The following is a 13,521-nucleotide window of genomic DNA, read 5'->3' as shown; positions in this document are numbered from 1 at the left end:
ATTTTCTGCATCTTTCTCTACTTGGACTGGCATGTGATTTTCCCCCCTTTTTCCAAAGAGCTGAAGATGTTTATTTTATTTGAGTTAGTTCTGAGGGTAGAAAGTATGCGAGTGCATGCCCACACAAAAAATAAAAGAAAACCTATTAAATCCCACTAGGAAAGCAACAGTCACAAATTGTTCTACTCTCTGTATAGCACCAAGTTATAGGACCATTCTAATGTCTAGAGGAGAACTAATCAGCCTGAGCTGATCTGCATTAATGAGGTGACAAGAAATAAAATGTCACCTGTATTTATCCTGCCAGTTAGTCTGTGACTTCGGTGCAACCAATAAATCAAAGGATTTGGTACCAGGAATATAGCTGGGGTAGACGGGGGCAATTGTAGGGGGAGGGCACGTTTATTAGCAATGAGTGTAACGGGGCACAGAAAAACTAGTACAGATTCAATGACTGGTTATTCGCAAGAGTGATTTGGAAGAGATCTAGGAGTAAGAGCATAATCTTAGCCACATATGCCAGTGACTGACTTTTACAGAGGAAAACTATTGGCATGTACTGAATGCCTTCATAGTGTAAGAAGTATGTGAATAGGATCCACTTTAATCCCCACAGTATTCCTATAAAGTTGATGGAATTCCCTTCTCACAACTGAAGAACTTTGTCTTCCAAAGCACTTAATATTTAACTGCTTTGAGTGCTTAGCTTTGTTTTTAGTTCTGTTAGATTGTGGGACATCTATACTATGGCATCTTACACAGCCATTAAAAAGAGTGAGTTAATTCTCTTTCTGAATCACCTTCTGTGGCTTCTGTTGTACTGTCTTTTCCTAGTTTTGTTTCCTAGCATACTGACTACATTCTCAATCTTTTTTACAGGTTCTCTTATGCCTGCTCTTTCAATATTAGTGTTCCTCAGGTTTTTACTAGAGGTATTTTTTCTGTTTAATACTCTTCTTATCCATGTGTTATACGAATGTCTTGAATCCATTTCCTCTGCCTAGCCTTCTGTGTCCCATCCTATGTAAAATTTATAAGTTTCAAAACTGAATTTGCCTTCTTAAAACCCGCTTCCCTTTCTAGGCTTTGTGTCTCAATTCATGATGTTCCCAAAACAAAAACCATGAAGTTTGTCTTTGATTCTGTCTTTTCTCCTTTGCCTGCTACCAAAATATCCCCAGCTTTGCCCCCTTCTCTCTGTACTCACTATTCTGGTTCAGACCCCTGTTATCTTTTACATGGACTAATAGAATTCTTCCCTAACTCATTTCTTCATTTACTCTCAACTGCCAAGCTCTAAAATCTGTTAGCAGTGTGATTTTTCTGAGGATATCACAACTACCCCATTAATAATTTAACAAATTGCTATTCGTCATAGGAAAAAAAAATCTAAACTAATTAACATAGCCTACATAATTCTTGATGATCTGGCTCCATCTTGATCTCTTCTAATACTGAATCATAGTAACTATGATTCATCTTTGTCAAGCACATTTCTAATGTCTTGGTGTCCAACCTTAACCCATGTGTGGATGGAAAATTTCCTTTTGCAGAGCTGGTAATACTATCCCATCTCCTTGGACAAAGTGCTTGATACGGGACAGGCACTTGACCTAAAAGACATCAATTCGATTCCTTCCCTGGAAGGCAATCCCTACATAGCTTGTGACAGCTTTTATCCCAGACTGCATTATGTGCATAGTAAAAAGCCTTGGAAGCTAGAGACAGTATCTCCTTCTGGGTTAGAGGGCAGATTTGTTTCTTGACTTGAATAATAAAGATGATGTCTTCCTTTGGGAAAAGTGTAGACAGGTTTTGCAGCAGCTTCTTTGTAAGATGAGGGTTTCCTAAGACCAGGGATCCTCAGCTATGACAAGCCCAGGTGTGTACAACACCCACTTGGGCTGCTCCACACTGACCGCGTGACACTTGGAGACTAAGGGGAACTGACGTGAACATGAAGCTCATGACTGCTGCTGGATCATGAGAAATGGAGTCCTTTGTCTCTGACCCAGCAGTGTAGTTCCTTCCGCCAACGTCCATGAAACTGTAGCAGGTAAACATGGGAGCTGTAAGGTGGATAAAATCTCATACTCTGCACGATCACTGGCATTTTTGCAGGCTGTGGCAAATAGAAAATAGCACCTCTTGTTTCTCTCCCAATGGTGAAACTACTGTGTCATGAATTCAGGGATTCTGGTGTTCATTTACTTGGTTGTGTGGAAAAAAATAGTCTATAAAAGTAGACAAGAAATTTAACCTATAAAGACGTGCAAAAGTCAGAGGCAGAGAGAAAGATTTGTGGCATTTTTTTTCCAGTTCTTATATCTTGCCATTTTTGATGCCAGTCAAGTTTCTCTATAGGCTAATGATCTAATAAAATCTACTTTTTCATTTGACCTACTTGCATTTCCGTCACTTGCCACCTGAAGATTTTTAACTAATACCTGAATTACATTCAATTCCTTTAAATCATCATGCTCTCATATCATGGTATATTTGCCACCTGTTCTCCCCAGAAACACTGTTCAACCCTTATTTGCTCTCCTCTCCTTTGACTGGTTGCTTTCGGTCTCATTCACCTTAGACACCAATTCCTCTGGGAGGAGTCTATCTCCCACTCCTCTGCCTCCTAAGTCTGGGATGCATATCCTTCTGTTCTATACCACTCATGTTATCCATATCATATCCCAGTGTGTGGAAGTGTCTATACATTTGTCTATACTCTCCTTGACATGTATGTTCAGAGAGTAGAGACCATGTTTCTCTTGTCATTATTGTATCCCGAGGCATATAGTAGATTTTCAATAAATATTTTTTAAATTGATAGCATCCTCATCTGTAAAAAGGAAGTTTTGATTAGTTCAAGACCATACGACAAATATTAACAAATGGCAGAGCTAGGAATTCTTCCCGGCTCAATCTGATTCCACTGTTAATTTAAAAAATATCAAGAACGGTTTGGATCATTGTCCATCATAACATTCTGAGTGTCATATATTAAGAAGGTGTACATTAAATTCTGCAATAACAAGTACTAAAAGGGTTGAAAGATGAATGAAGTCTCAGCCATGGACTCTGGAAAAAAAAACCCAAGAAGTTGGAATTACTTGATCTAAGAAAGTGATAGTCAAAGGAAGAAATAACATTGTATGTCTGTCTTCTTTGAAGCATCAATTGTCGCATAAAGAATAAAGACTTTCTTGAGAGACAGGTGAATGACTCTGTGAAAGCTAGAGAGATTTTTTAGATTAGAATATATTTAGTAATTAATTATGATTGCTAAGAGACCTGCCTAAGCTGAGGAATAGATGCTATATTCTGAGACATGTTCCTTGGGTCTTGTGACTGTTATGGGAGGACCAGTTATTATGGTTGAATAGGATATGTGCTCGTCCACGGGTTGGCCTTTTGTCTCCACACTATCACGATTCTGCCCCTCGTTTGTAGCGGGTCCTGTAACCACAGGAGTGGGCCGAAACCTGAGCTGGATCAATCTTTCCTATCCTATCTTCTAGGCCATACTGATTGATGGAGGAAAACAAGCATGTCCCAAAGTAGCCCTTCAATCTCTGTCTGAGATTTCTACACTGAGGCTGAATAAAAGAAATGCACTAGCTGCTATGGTGACGGTGTCAAACACATACAGCAGGAGACCGCAGGAGTCATAGTCCTTACCACATGGAGAAAAGCGAGTTGCAGCAGGAAAGAATGATGCCAGCACCGACAAAGAAACAGGAATGGAGGTGAGGAGGAGGCGGGAAAAGGCAGAAAGAAACAGGAATGGAGGTGAGGAGGAGGCGGGAAAAGACAGAAAGAAACAGGAATGGAGGTGAGGAGGAGGCGGGAAAAGGCAGAAAGAAACAGAATGGAGGTGAGGAGGAGGCGGGAAAAGGCAGAAACAGAATGGAGGTGAGGAGGAGGCGGGAAAAGGCAGAAAGAAACAGGAATGGAGGTGAGGAGGCGGGAAAAGGCAGAAAGAAACAGGAATGGAGGTGAGGAGGAGGCGGGAAAAGACAGAAAGAAACAGGAATGGAGGTGAGAAGGAGGCTGGAAAAGGCAGAAAAACAGAATGGAGGTGAGGAGGAGGCGGGAAAAGGCAGAAAGAGAATGGAGGTGAGGAGGAGGCGGGAAAAGACAGAAACAGGAATGGAGGTGAGGAGGAGGCGGGAAAAGGCAGAAAGAACAGAATGGAGGTGAGGAGGAGGCGGGAAAAGGCAGAAAGAAACAGGAATGGAGGTGAGGAGGAGGCGGGAAAAGGCAGAAAGAAACAGAATGGAGGTGAGGAGGAGGTGGGAAAAGACAGAAAGAAACAGGAATGGAGGTGAGGAGGAGGCGGGAAAAGGCAGAAAGAAACAGGAATGGAGGTGAGGAGGAGGCGGGAAAAGGCAGAAAGAAACAGAATGGAGGTGAGGAGGAGGCGGGAAAAGACAGAAAGAAACAGGAATGGAGGTGAGGAGGAGGCGGGAAAAGGCAGAAACAGGAATGGAGGTGAGGAGGAGGCGGGAAAAGGCAGAAAGAAACAGAATGGAGGTGAGGAGGAGGCGGGAAAAGGCAGAAAGAAACAGAATGGAGGTGAGGAGGAGGCGGGAAAAGGCAGAAAGAAACAGAATGGAGGTGAGGAGGAGGCGGGAAAAGGCAGAAAGAAACAGAATGGAGGTGAGGAGGAGGCGGGAAAAGACAGAAAGAAACAGGAATGGAGGTGAGAAGGAGGCGGGAAAAGGCAGAAAGAAACAGAATGGAGGTGAGGAGGAGGCGGGAAAAGACAGAAAGAAACAGGAATGGAGGTGAGGAGGAGGCGGGAAAAGGCAGAAAGAAACAGAATGGAGGTGAGGAGGAGGCGGGAAAAGACAGAAAGAAACAGGAATGGAGGTGAGGAGGAGGCAGGAAAAGGCAGAAAGAACAGAATGGAGGTGAGGAGGAGGCGGGAAAAGGCAGAAAGAAACAGGAATGGAGGTGAGAAGGAGGCAGGAAAAGGCAGGAAAAGGAGGGGGTCAGAGAAAGGCACAAAGAAAGTAAATAGTGTTCAGATTCCCTTGTTCTGCCTTCCTTTGATTTTATGTAGTGATGAATCTCCCTCTCCTTTATGAATTAACTAGTTTGAGGACCCTAAACTGACCAAACTGAAGAAAACTGACATACATCAGCATTACATATCTTACGAAGCAGACCAGTATTAGTGTTTGGATTAACTTTTAGTCCTTTTGCCCCAAATGTAGTAAGTTTTAACAGATAATGACATGGTTTTTAAAAAACAAAACAATCTCTTTTCTTCTTGGATCTGTCTTTGAGGCCCAGAGGATCTGGGATAAAAGCTTAAGGATTGTCATTATAAAGTTACGCTTACTCTTCTTTCCCCAGTCTTTCAACTACATCAAAAATTGGCAAACTTTTTCTGTAAAAGGCAGACGGTAAATCTCTTAGTGTTTTCAGGCCATAAAGCCTTTTTTGAAATTACTCAGTTCTGTCTTTGTACTGTGAAAGCAATCAGAAACAATACACACAGGAATGAGCGTGGCTGTCTTCCAATAAAACTTTATTTACATAAACAAAACAGGTCAGATTTGGCCTCCAGACTGTAAACACCTGGTCTGTATGATCCAAATATTTGTTATGGTCTATATGATCCAAATATTTATTATAAAAACAATTATTTCCATAGAAAATAGAAGATTTTAAGATCATCAACTGTTAAAGCTTTCTGGTTCTTTCTTATAATCCCTTCTATTTTAAATTGGCAAGCACTCAACATTATCTTACTTGCTACATTTGTACACTATTTTAAGTAATTGGAAATGAAATTCTTTCATCCTTTACCATCTTGGCCGACCTTGTTCTCCCCATTCCCTGTATGTTACTAATGGAGCTTGAAATTAAGTGTCATTTCTGTTTCTCTGCTATTAACACATACATAGCCTGTTCCATAAAGTACATATCTTTTAAAGAACTGGTTTACTGGAACATGGGCTTGTACAAGATGAGATGACATCTTTTGAACTGATGTATCCTCTCTTCTTTCAAGATTTAAAGTATGGATACCAATTACAATAGCTGTGTATTAATTCAGTAAATTCAAATTTGTGATCTCAGCTGTGAGTGTTTTGGGTTCTGTGGGTATCTAATTCCTGTTAAGTTTATATACCCTAGTAGAATTTGACTCTATTTCATAAAGACTGTCAAAATACATTTTATATTCCCTTAACCTGGTCAATTATCTTCTGTAATGGTTTTAAAATGTGTTCACAAAATCTTTGATAGTCTTCTCTTCAAGAGTTAGAGAGAGCCTAGTTCCCTTTCTTTTGAGTGTAGGCTAGACTTAGTTTCTGGCTTCAAACAAATAAAATTGAAGGAAAGTGACCATGTGTGACTCAGAGATTAAGCCATAAAAGTAAATTTCATTTCTCCATGTTACCTCTCTTGGATCACTGACTCTGAAGGAAGCCAGCTACCATGTCATAAGGCTATTTAAACAGCCTTGTAATGTGACCCTCATTCATGCTTCCAGGAATTGAGGCCTTTGGTCAACAGCCTGTGAGGAACTGAGGCCTCCTGCCAACAGCCACGAGTGAGCGTGGAGCAGATCCTCCAACCCCAGTCAAGCCTTCAGATGATTGCAACATGACTGCACCCTCTTTAGAAACTCTGAGACAGAACCATCCAAGTAAGTTATCTTAGACTTCTGGCCCACACGAACTATGTGAAAATAAATGTTTATTCTTTTAGGTTTGAGAGTAATTGGTTACACAACACTAGATAACTAATACATCTTCTAGGCAGAGTTTATGACTCAAAAAGGGAGAGGTCAGTGGTGAAGATGATCTGCAGCTGCATGGTGTTACTGGGCGGCTAGCCAGCTGCTCTGCCGGAAGACAGGTTTAGATGTGTTGGTGAGGCAAAATGGAATTCAGCTTAATGAGCTGAATAAATTTCAGCCGATTTGTATGTTCAAAATTATTAGATCATATTTGGCAGATACTAGTAACCTTTCAACCTTGGCTACCAACCTGGAGAGTTTTAAAATAATGATGCCTGGATCCCATTCCCAGAGACTCTGAATTAATTGCTCTGCATTGCAGTCTGATCATCAGGATTTTTAAATTTCCCTAGGTGATTTTAATGTGCAGCCAAGATTGAGAACTACTGCTTTCTAAGTTAGAAGTTGGAAAGAGTAACCTTCCCACCTCAACATTTCTCTACCAGATGGCAAATTACAATGAAAGCAAGCCTCAGAACAAATCTGCAAAGCAAATATTTACAGGCAAGTTGAAACAGACATCTATACTTTTCTGAAGTCCCAATGAAATTATAGTTCCCAATCTTTTTAGGCATTCTAGATAGGCATGAAGCATGAAGGATTTGCTCAGGACAAATCCTATAATATTTCAGGAACGGAATTCTGTTAAACCTCTAGTTACATCCTGTGCCCAAGCCTTCCCTTAAGAGGCTTATGTTCTTCTGAAATGGGTGTTGGACTTATCAGAGCCTCATACCTCTTTGTGAGAGGGTAAAGGTGCCTGTACCATACTTCCTACAACTCAGTCACATATTTTGAACACTATTTCCCTAATGAAAAGAAGTCTGTAATATCCATAATGCTGGCCAATGAAACACTTAACACTGATTTGGATAAAGATAGTGGAAGAATTTGTGGTAGCAAACTTCAGAATGTGGACTTTGATGAGAGCACCAGTTTCTCAACCCTGGCTGCATACTACCCTTTTCAAAAAGACCCCCAGACCCCATCCCAGTCTAATTAAATCAGAAGCTCTGAAAGCAGAGCTCGACATTAGTGTTTTTAAAAAGCTTCTCAACCAATTATGATTGATACAGGTAATAGTTATAGGAAGATTGTGACTCTGAAGGGGTAAAACACATATGGGAATTTGGGGTGGTAAAACTGTGTTAGGATTGGTAATATAAATCTGCACATGTATTAAAACTCATTGAACTGCATAACAAAAGAAATAAAATATACTGTGCAACAAAATATACTGTATAACTAAAGCATTGCATGGTACAACAAAATAAAATATTGATTTTATTATATGAAAATTTAAAAATAAAATAGTGTAACTGCTAAATATTTTTGAAAGTCCTCTGATGATCTTAATGTAGAGCCAGGATTGAGTCACTGTATTAGATTCTTCTAAGAGCTGTTCAACCATTGCTGGGGTGTGTGTTCATAATTAGGGCACTGCCAATATTAACCTCCTAAGTTGACTATTCTCTAACCACTAACCACACATATGCCCATACCCTTGTTTGTAGGCACACCACATTGTCTATGGTGAAATAGTTTTTTTATAATTACAAATGCTATATAAAAGTAAGATATAGTTATCTCTCACAGATTCACACTGAAGAATTTCAGAATATTACAGTGGGAAATTGCATGAGTCAATAGTTTTATTAACTCCTGCTCTTAGGGAAAAACTACTAGTGTAATTGCTCTCTCTTAAAATCATGTTCCTTAAACCGGTTAACTCTGGCTTTTATAAAATAATGAAGAATCCCAATAGGAGAGCTGCTTGGCAGTTAGTTTCATTTCTAAGTAAGACCATAGGAAGAAATAAATGTATCATGAAACAATGTATATGAATATATATGTACATGTTGTATTTTCAAGAAACATACACAGGACTTTTCTATTTTATTGTATTTCAGTGGAGTGTTGATCATGATATCATGATGCCCTCATGATGAGCCAATTACAATTGACAGGAATGATAGAACCAGGTTCTACTCTGGAACAATAGAACCAGGCATTTATTCTTCTCCCTTCTGTGACATAAGGAGACAGATAGGAATTTAACCCATGGCTATACCATTCATTAGCTTCCAGAAGTTAATAAAGCTTCTTGATCTTTCTGTGCCTCTGCTTTCTCACTTGTAAATGAGAATAATTGCAGCAATGTTCAGGTTGTTGCTGAAACCACTGGATCATCTGACTCCCTTTACTCCTAAGTTCCTCTTCTTTTATTCCTCTACATTTAAGTTAAGAAAGAGACTGGACATGGAAGCTCTGTACTATTTCTTATGTTGGAGGCCAGAAGACTAAATCCGGATTTATCATCTTTTCTTATTGAATGATGTCATGTGGTAGCTAGGACATATCAGAGCTTTCAATATATGAAATATATAATGATCTCAACCACAGTAAACATTCTTTAATCTTCAGTGATTTCGACACTCTGGCTGGAGGCAGAATAATACATCGAACAGTTGCTCTGGCCAAAGAAGGTTGACTAATAATCCAAGCTGACCTGACCATCCACAGCCTTACGTTAGGCAGGAAAGTTTCACTTTTATGGATTTAACTAACAGAAAATTAATACTACATTAAGGAAAATAAGATGACTATCCTAGCTAAGGAAACAGTTATGCAGTCTCTATGGAGAGTTGCTTAGGCCGTACCATAGCCAGGGTTGGAAGCACCTTTGTCTGAATGTCCTGGGAACCACTTCCTCATCCTCCCTGAGCCTTGCCAGTGCAATAGCTCACAGGGTTGTTATATAAATCAATGAACCATAGCAGGCGGTCCCCAGTTGTTCTCCCCACTGCCCTGTTTTTCCCTGTTCAGTTTTTCTTGCTTTTATTGTTTGTTTGTTCGCATGTTTGTTTTTCTAACCAGCTTACTAGTATTTGAAATTTTCTAAACTAAACACTAAGACTTGAAGACTGAAGTCTTCAATCAGGGATGAAAAAACTGACATATTGTGCTGTCTGGGTGAGGCAGGTTATCGATCTCCACAGAATCTCAGGTAACTAAAATGCATATCATTGAACTTTTGTGACTTGGAGCTAGCGTGCCTCTGGGTAAAGAGCCAGAGGATGCTGGCTGCCTACAGGTGGGAGAATGAAGACGGAGGATTGAAGACCCATGTGCCTAAAGCCTGCCAACCCTGTTTGCTCTTAGCTATGAGTAAAGTAATAAAAATATTTAGCATTAAAGTTTAAAGATAATGATTTTTTGCAAACTGTACTTATTTTCGTCTCAACAGACTGCTGACCCTGATTGTTCAAATGCTTTCATAACTTTATTCTGGACTCCTACTTTGGGGTGGGTATTAACAGCCCCTCAGAGTCTTGGCTGTCCTCCTTCTTCATAGCCTCTTGGCTTCCATTTCCTCAGAGCTGTAAGAAGGCACATTCAAGGTTAATAGAATAGACACTGCGATTCCATCCTTTTCCTCTGCTTTTTCCTCTTTTAGCCCCACACCTGGGAATATTCATGGTTTTTGAGGCCAGAACAGCTGCATTAACAAATACCTGTTTGTATGCACATAAAACAGAGGAATATATGCACTTTAACCCTCTTAGCATTTCCCTGGGGTCTGTGCTCAGCTCTTGAATTGATGTGTGCTACCTACAGGTAGATAAGCCTGGCTTTGCTCCCTTGCTCCTCACTCTGCCATTCATTCTCCTTGCACTATCAGGCTGGCGACGTCGAGGTGCTGTGAGCCAAGCTTCAGTGTGGATGATCAACTAATCACCAGCCAATGTCCCATGGTTTTCCTGACCTTATTTATTTTTAAAATATTTGATGTCATAAGGATAATAAGACAAAGTCTACATTCTGCCAGAGACTGACTTCTGGGAGGAATCTTAATACTATAATTCAGGTTTCTTGATAGCTTAGAAAAGCAAACATTCTATGGCTTGATATTACTACTGATTTTTATATGATATCTATGATAGAGAGAAATTTCTCATATAGCATAGAACGTTCGATAGCCATTAAAGAATGCCATAGGCATTACTAATGGAAACTGCATAGTACAGTATTAATTTAATGTGTAGCTGAGACTCTGAGATGAACATATGATCAGTTTTAATGAAAAGCAACTGAGCTGAGTAGCCTCATCCATATGGAGAACTGATGAATTACGAGGGACTATAACATTTACTTGTGCGTGTTCCCCAGCCTGAGATTTGAAAAGGAATCATGAGATTTTATTCTGCCTCTTTAAGTACATTTTTTTCTGGTTAGAAACTATGATCATATCATTACCTTATATATGAAAAATTTATGAACTGTCATTTATATTTTGATGACTAAAGAACTAGTCAGCACCTTCAACTCACACTCTTCTCTCATTTCTTTTTTGATATTATTTCCCTAAGGATACAGTTCCTGTGTATCTTTAAACCTGTAAGTGATACCAAAGAGCAAGCAAGCTTTTCCAGTGATTCAAACACACGTAAGTCCCAAATGCAAAATTTGGAAAAAGAATTCCAAAGGTAAATATTACTTTTGAAGCAACTGAAAATCACATATTTTTTCCTGTTGCTTGGAAATACACTTAGCCTCTTATGTGGTATTTCTTAGAAAACCAAGAAATTGCTGTAATTAAAAAATAACTTATAACTCTAGATTCCAATTAACATTGTCATTATTTAAAGTATCTTTGAGTTATATTTTCAGAATTTAATGCAGTTACCAAGTGGCATCAAAAGCAAAATGTAAATATGAATAACATTTTTTGTCCTTGTTTCAAAGTAAACATTCTCAGGGTGAAATAAAAAGGAAGAGTTGCTGTGAGCAAATAAAACAAATTATTAAGCCATTTTTGCACAATTACAAAATGGTTTCATATAATTAGAATTGACTTTAGTGATTTTTTGTCAACTTAAAAAATAGTTGACAAATTTATTATTCACATTTAATTCATGAATGGTTTAGATGCAGCTTTCGAAATTATTTCCAAAGCTATTGTATTATCTGCATGAATAACCAAGAAGGCAAGGAAGGTTATCTGTTTTGAAAAGACAGTGGGAGTAGATTTGAATTGCCCTTTACCAAGGGCTCTGTGAAATTAATTGTACAATACGAGAATCTTAAAACATTATAGAAATAAAGCATAATAGATGTTAATGGAGAAAATATAACTCTACTTTCATATTACTATATAGCATCAATAATTAACTGTTGGAGATTAAGCTTATTTAAAAGCTTAGGGAAGATATTTAAATATTTCCTTGAAAAGCAATCATTTTAGATAATTTTAAAAATATATCTTTTAAATAAAAATACAGAATAATATTTATAGACTATTTTTTCTTGCTTATGTCTACGCAATTGAAGTATGAGCAAATTTCTATCTAACAATGAGCAAATACCAGAATTTTACATTAGTGTCTACATTAGTTTCCAAAGGCTGCCATAACAACTTATCACAAATGTGGTAGCTTAAAACAAGAAGAATTTATGCTCTTACAGTTTTGGAGACTAGAAGTCTGAAATCAATGTGTGGGCAAGGCTGATTCCTTTTGGAGGACTGAAGGTGAAATACCCTAACTTGAGCTTGGCTATAATAAATACATTTTAGGGCCGGGCGCGGTGGCTCACGCCTGTAATCCCAGCACTTTGGGAGGCCGAGGCGGGTGGATCACGAGGTCAAGAGATTGAGACCATCCTGGTCAACATGGTGAAACCCCGTCTCTAATAAAAATACAAAAAATCAGCTGGGCATGGTGGTGCGTGCCTGTAATCCCAGCTACTCGGGAGGCTGAGGCAGGAGAATTGCCTGAACCCAGGAGGCGGAGGTTGCAGTGAGCCGAGATCGCGCCATTGCACTCCAGCCTGGGTAACAAGAGCGAAACTCCGTCTCAAAAAAAAAATAAATAAATAAATAAATACATTTTAAACAATCCTGCCGACTCCATCTTGCCCACCCTGAGCTATGTTTGCCCACCCTGAGCAATGTAAGTCATTCTGTTCTGAAAGCTTGCAGTCTGAGACACCTGGCATCTTTGTAACCAATTTTCTAAGAAACAGGGCCCACTGGCCCTGCACGTCGTGTATCTGTAACTATGTAACTGTTACCCCACACTGCTACCCTACATCCTGAGTTAAAAAAACAATTTTAAGTAAAACTTTTTGTTAAGCCCCCCTTCTCCCCTAACCTGCTCCTTCTGCTTCTGTAATAATCTGCTTACTGCCCCCTAACCCTAAACTAGAATAAAAATGTGGACCGCCCTTTGTTCTTGGCTGAGAGGTTTAAGCTCTAACTAACTCTTAAACACCAGCATAAAAATAAACTCTCAACAAACTCAGTGCCTAGCGCTTCTGTTTAAACTCGCTGGGGTGTAACATTTGGAGGCCCCAGCGAGATAATCGCCACCGGGCATGGACTGGGCTCGCTCCGGACCTCCCCAGACAAACAGCAAAATATAGGGACGCACCCCCTAAAACTTTCCAGGGCCCCATAGGTCACTATCTCCTGAGAGAAACGGACTGACCACTGCCACCGCCCACAAAATTTAGCCCCAAGTCCTTTGTCTCAGGTGCCAGAAAAGTGAATCAAATCTGACTCTGGTTCCTAGCTTCTAGTTTCTAGTTTCTAAAAGGAACACGCCCTAACAAGGGCACCCCTTCATTAATCCTGTCCAAAATCCAAAATGCTAAAAAACAGGACCACAGGTCACTGGATTAGTTTAGTTAATAACAACTGTATTAGCCTCTAAATAAATGTGTGTGTGCGTGTGTAAAGTAAACAAGGAGGCCAAGGGCCTGCCCTT

General features: G+C 39.5%; 1 long non-coding RNA gene across 1 annotated transcript; it reads left to right on the top strand.

The window, feature by feature from the left end:
• The first annotated feature begins 406 nt into the window (after nucleotides 1-406).
• LOC135275899 (uncharacterized) lies at nucleotides 407-13,056 on the top strand. The gene is made up of 3 exons (XR_010343491.1): nucleotides 407-3,746; nucleotides 6,506-6,661; nucleotides 11,125-13,056. It is a non-coding gene; the product is annotated as an uncharacterized LOC135275899 (long non-coding RNA).
• The last annotated feature ends 465 nt before the right edge of the window (nucleotides 13,057-13,521 follow it).

This window comes from Aotus nancymaae, unplaced genomic scaffold (assembly GCF_030222135.1).
Source record: "Aotus nancymaae isolate 86718 unplaced genomic scaffold, 86718_ANA_hifiasm-v0.15.2.pri h1tg000019l, whole genome shotgun sequence".
Taxonomy (NCBI): domain Eukaryota; kingdom Metazoa; phylum Chordata; class Mammalia; order Primates; family Aotidae; genus Aotus; species Aotus nancymaae.
This window is presented reverse-complemented; position numbering and strand designations above follow the sequence as displayed.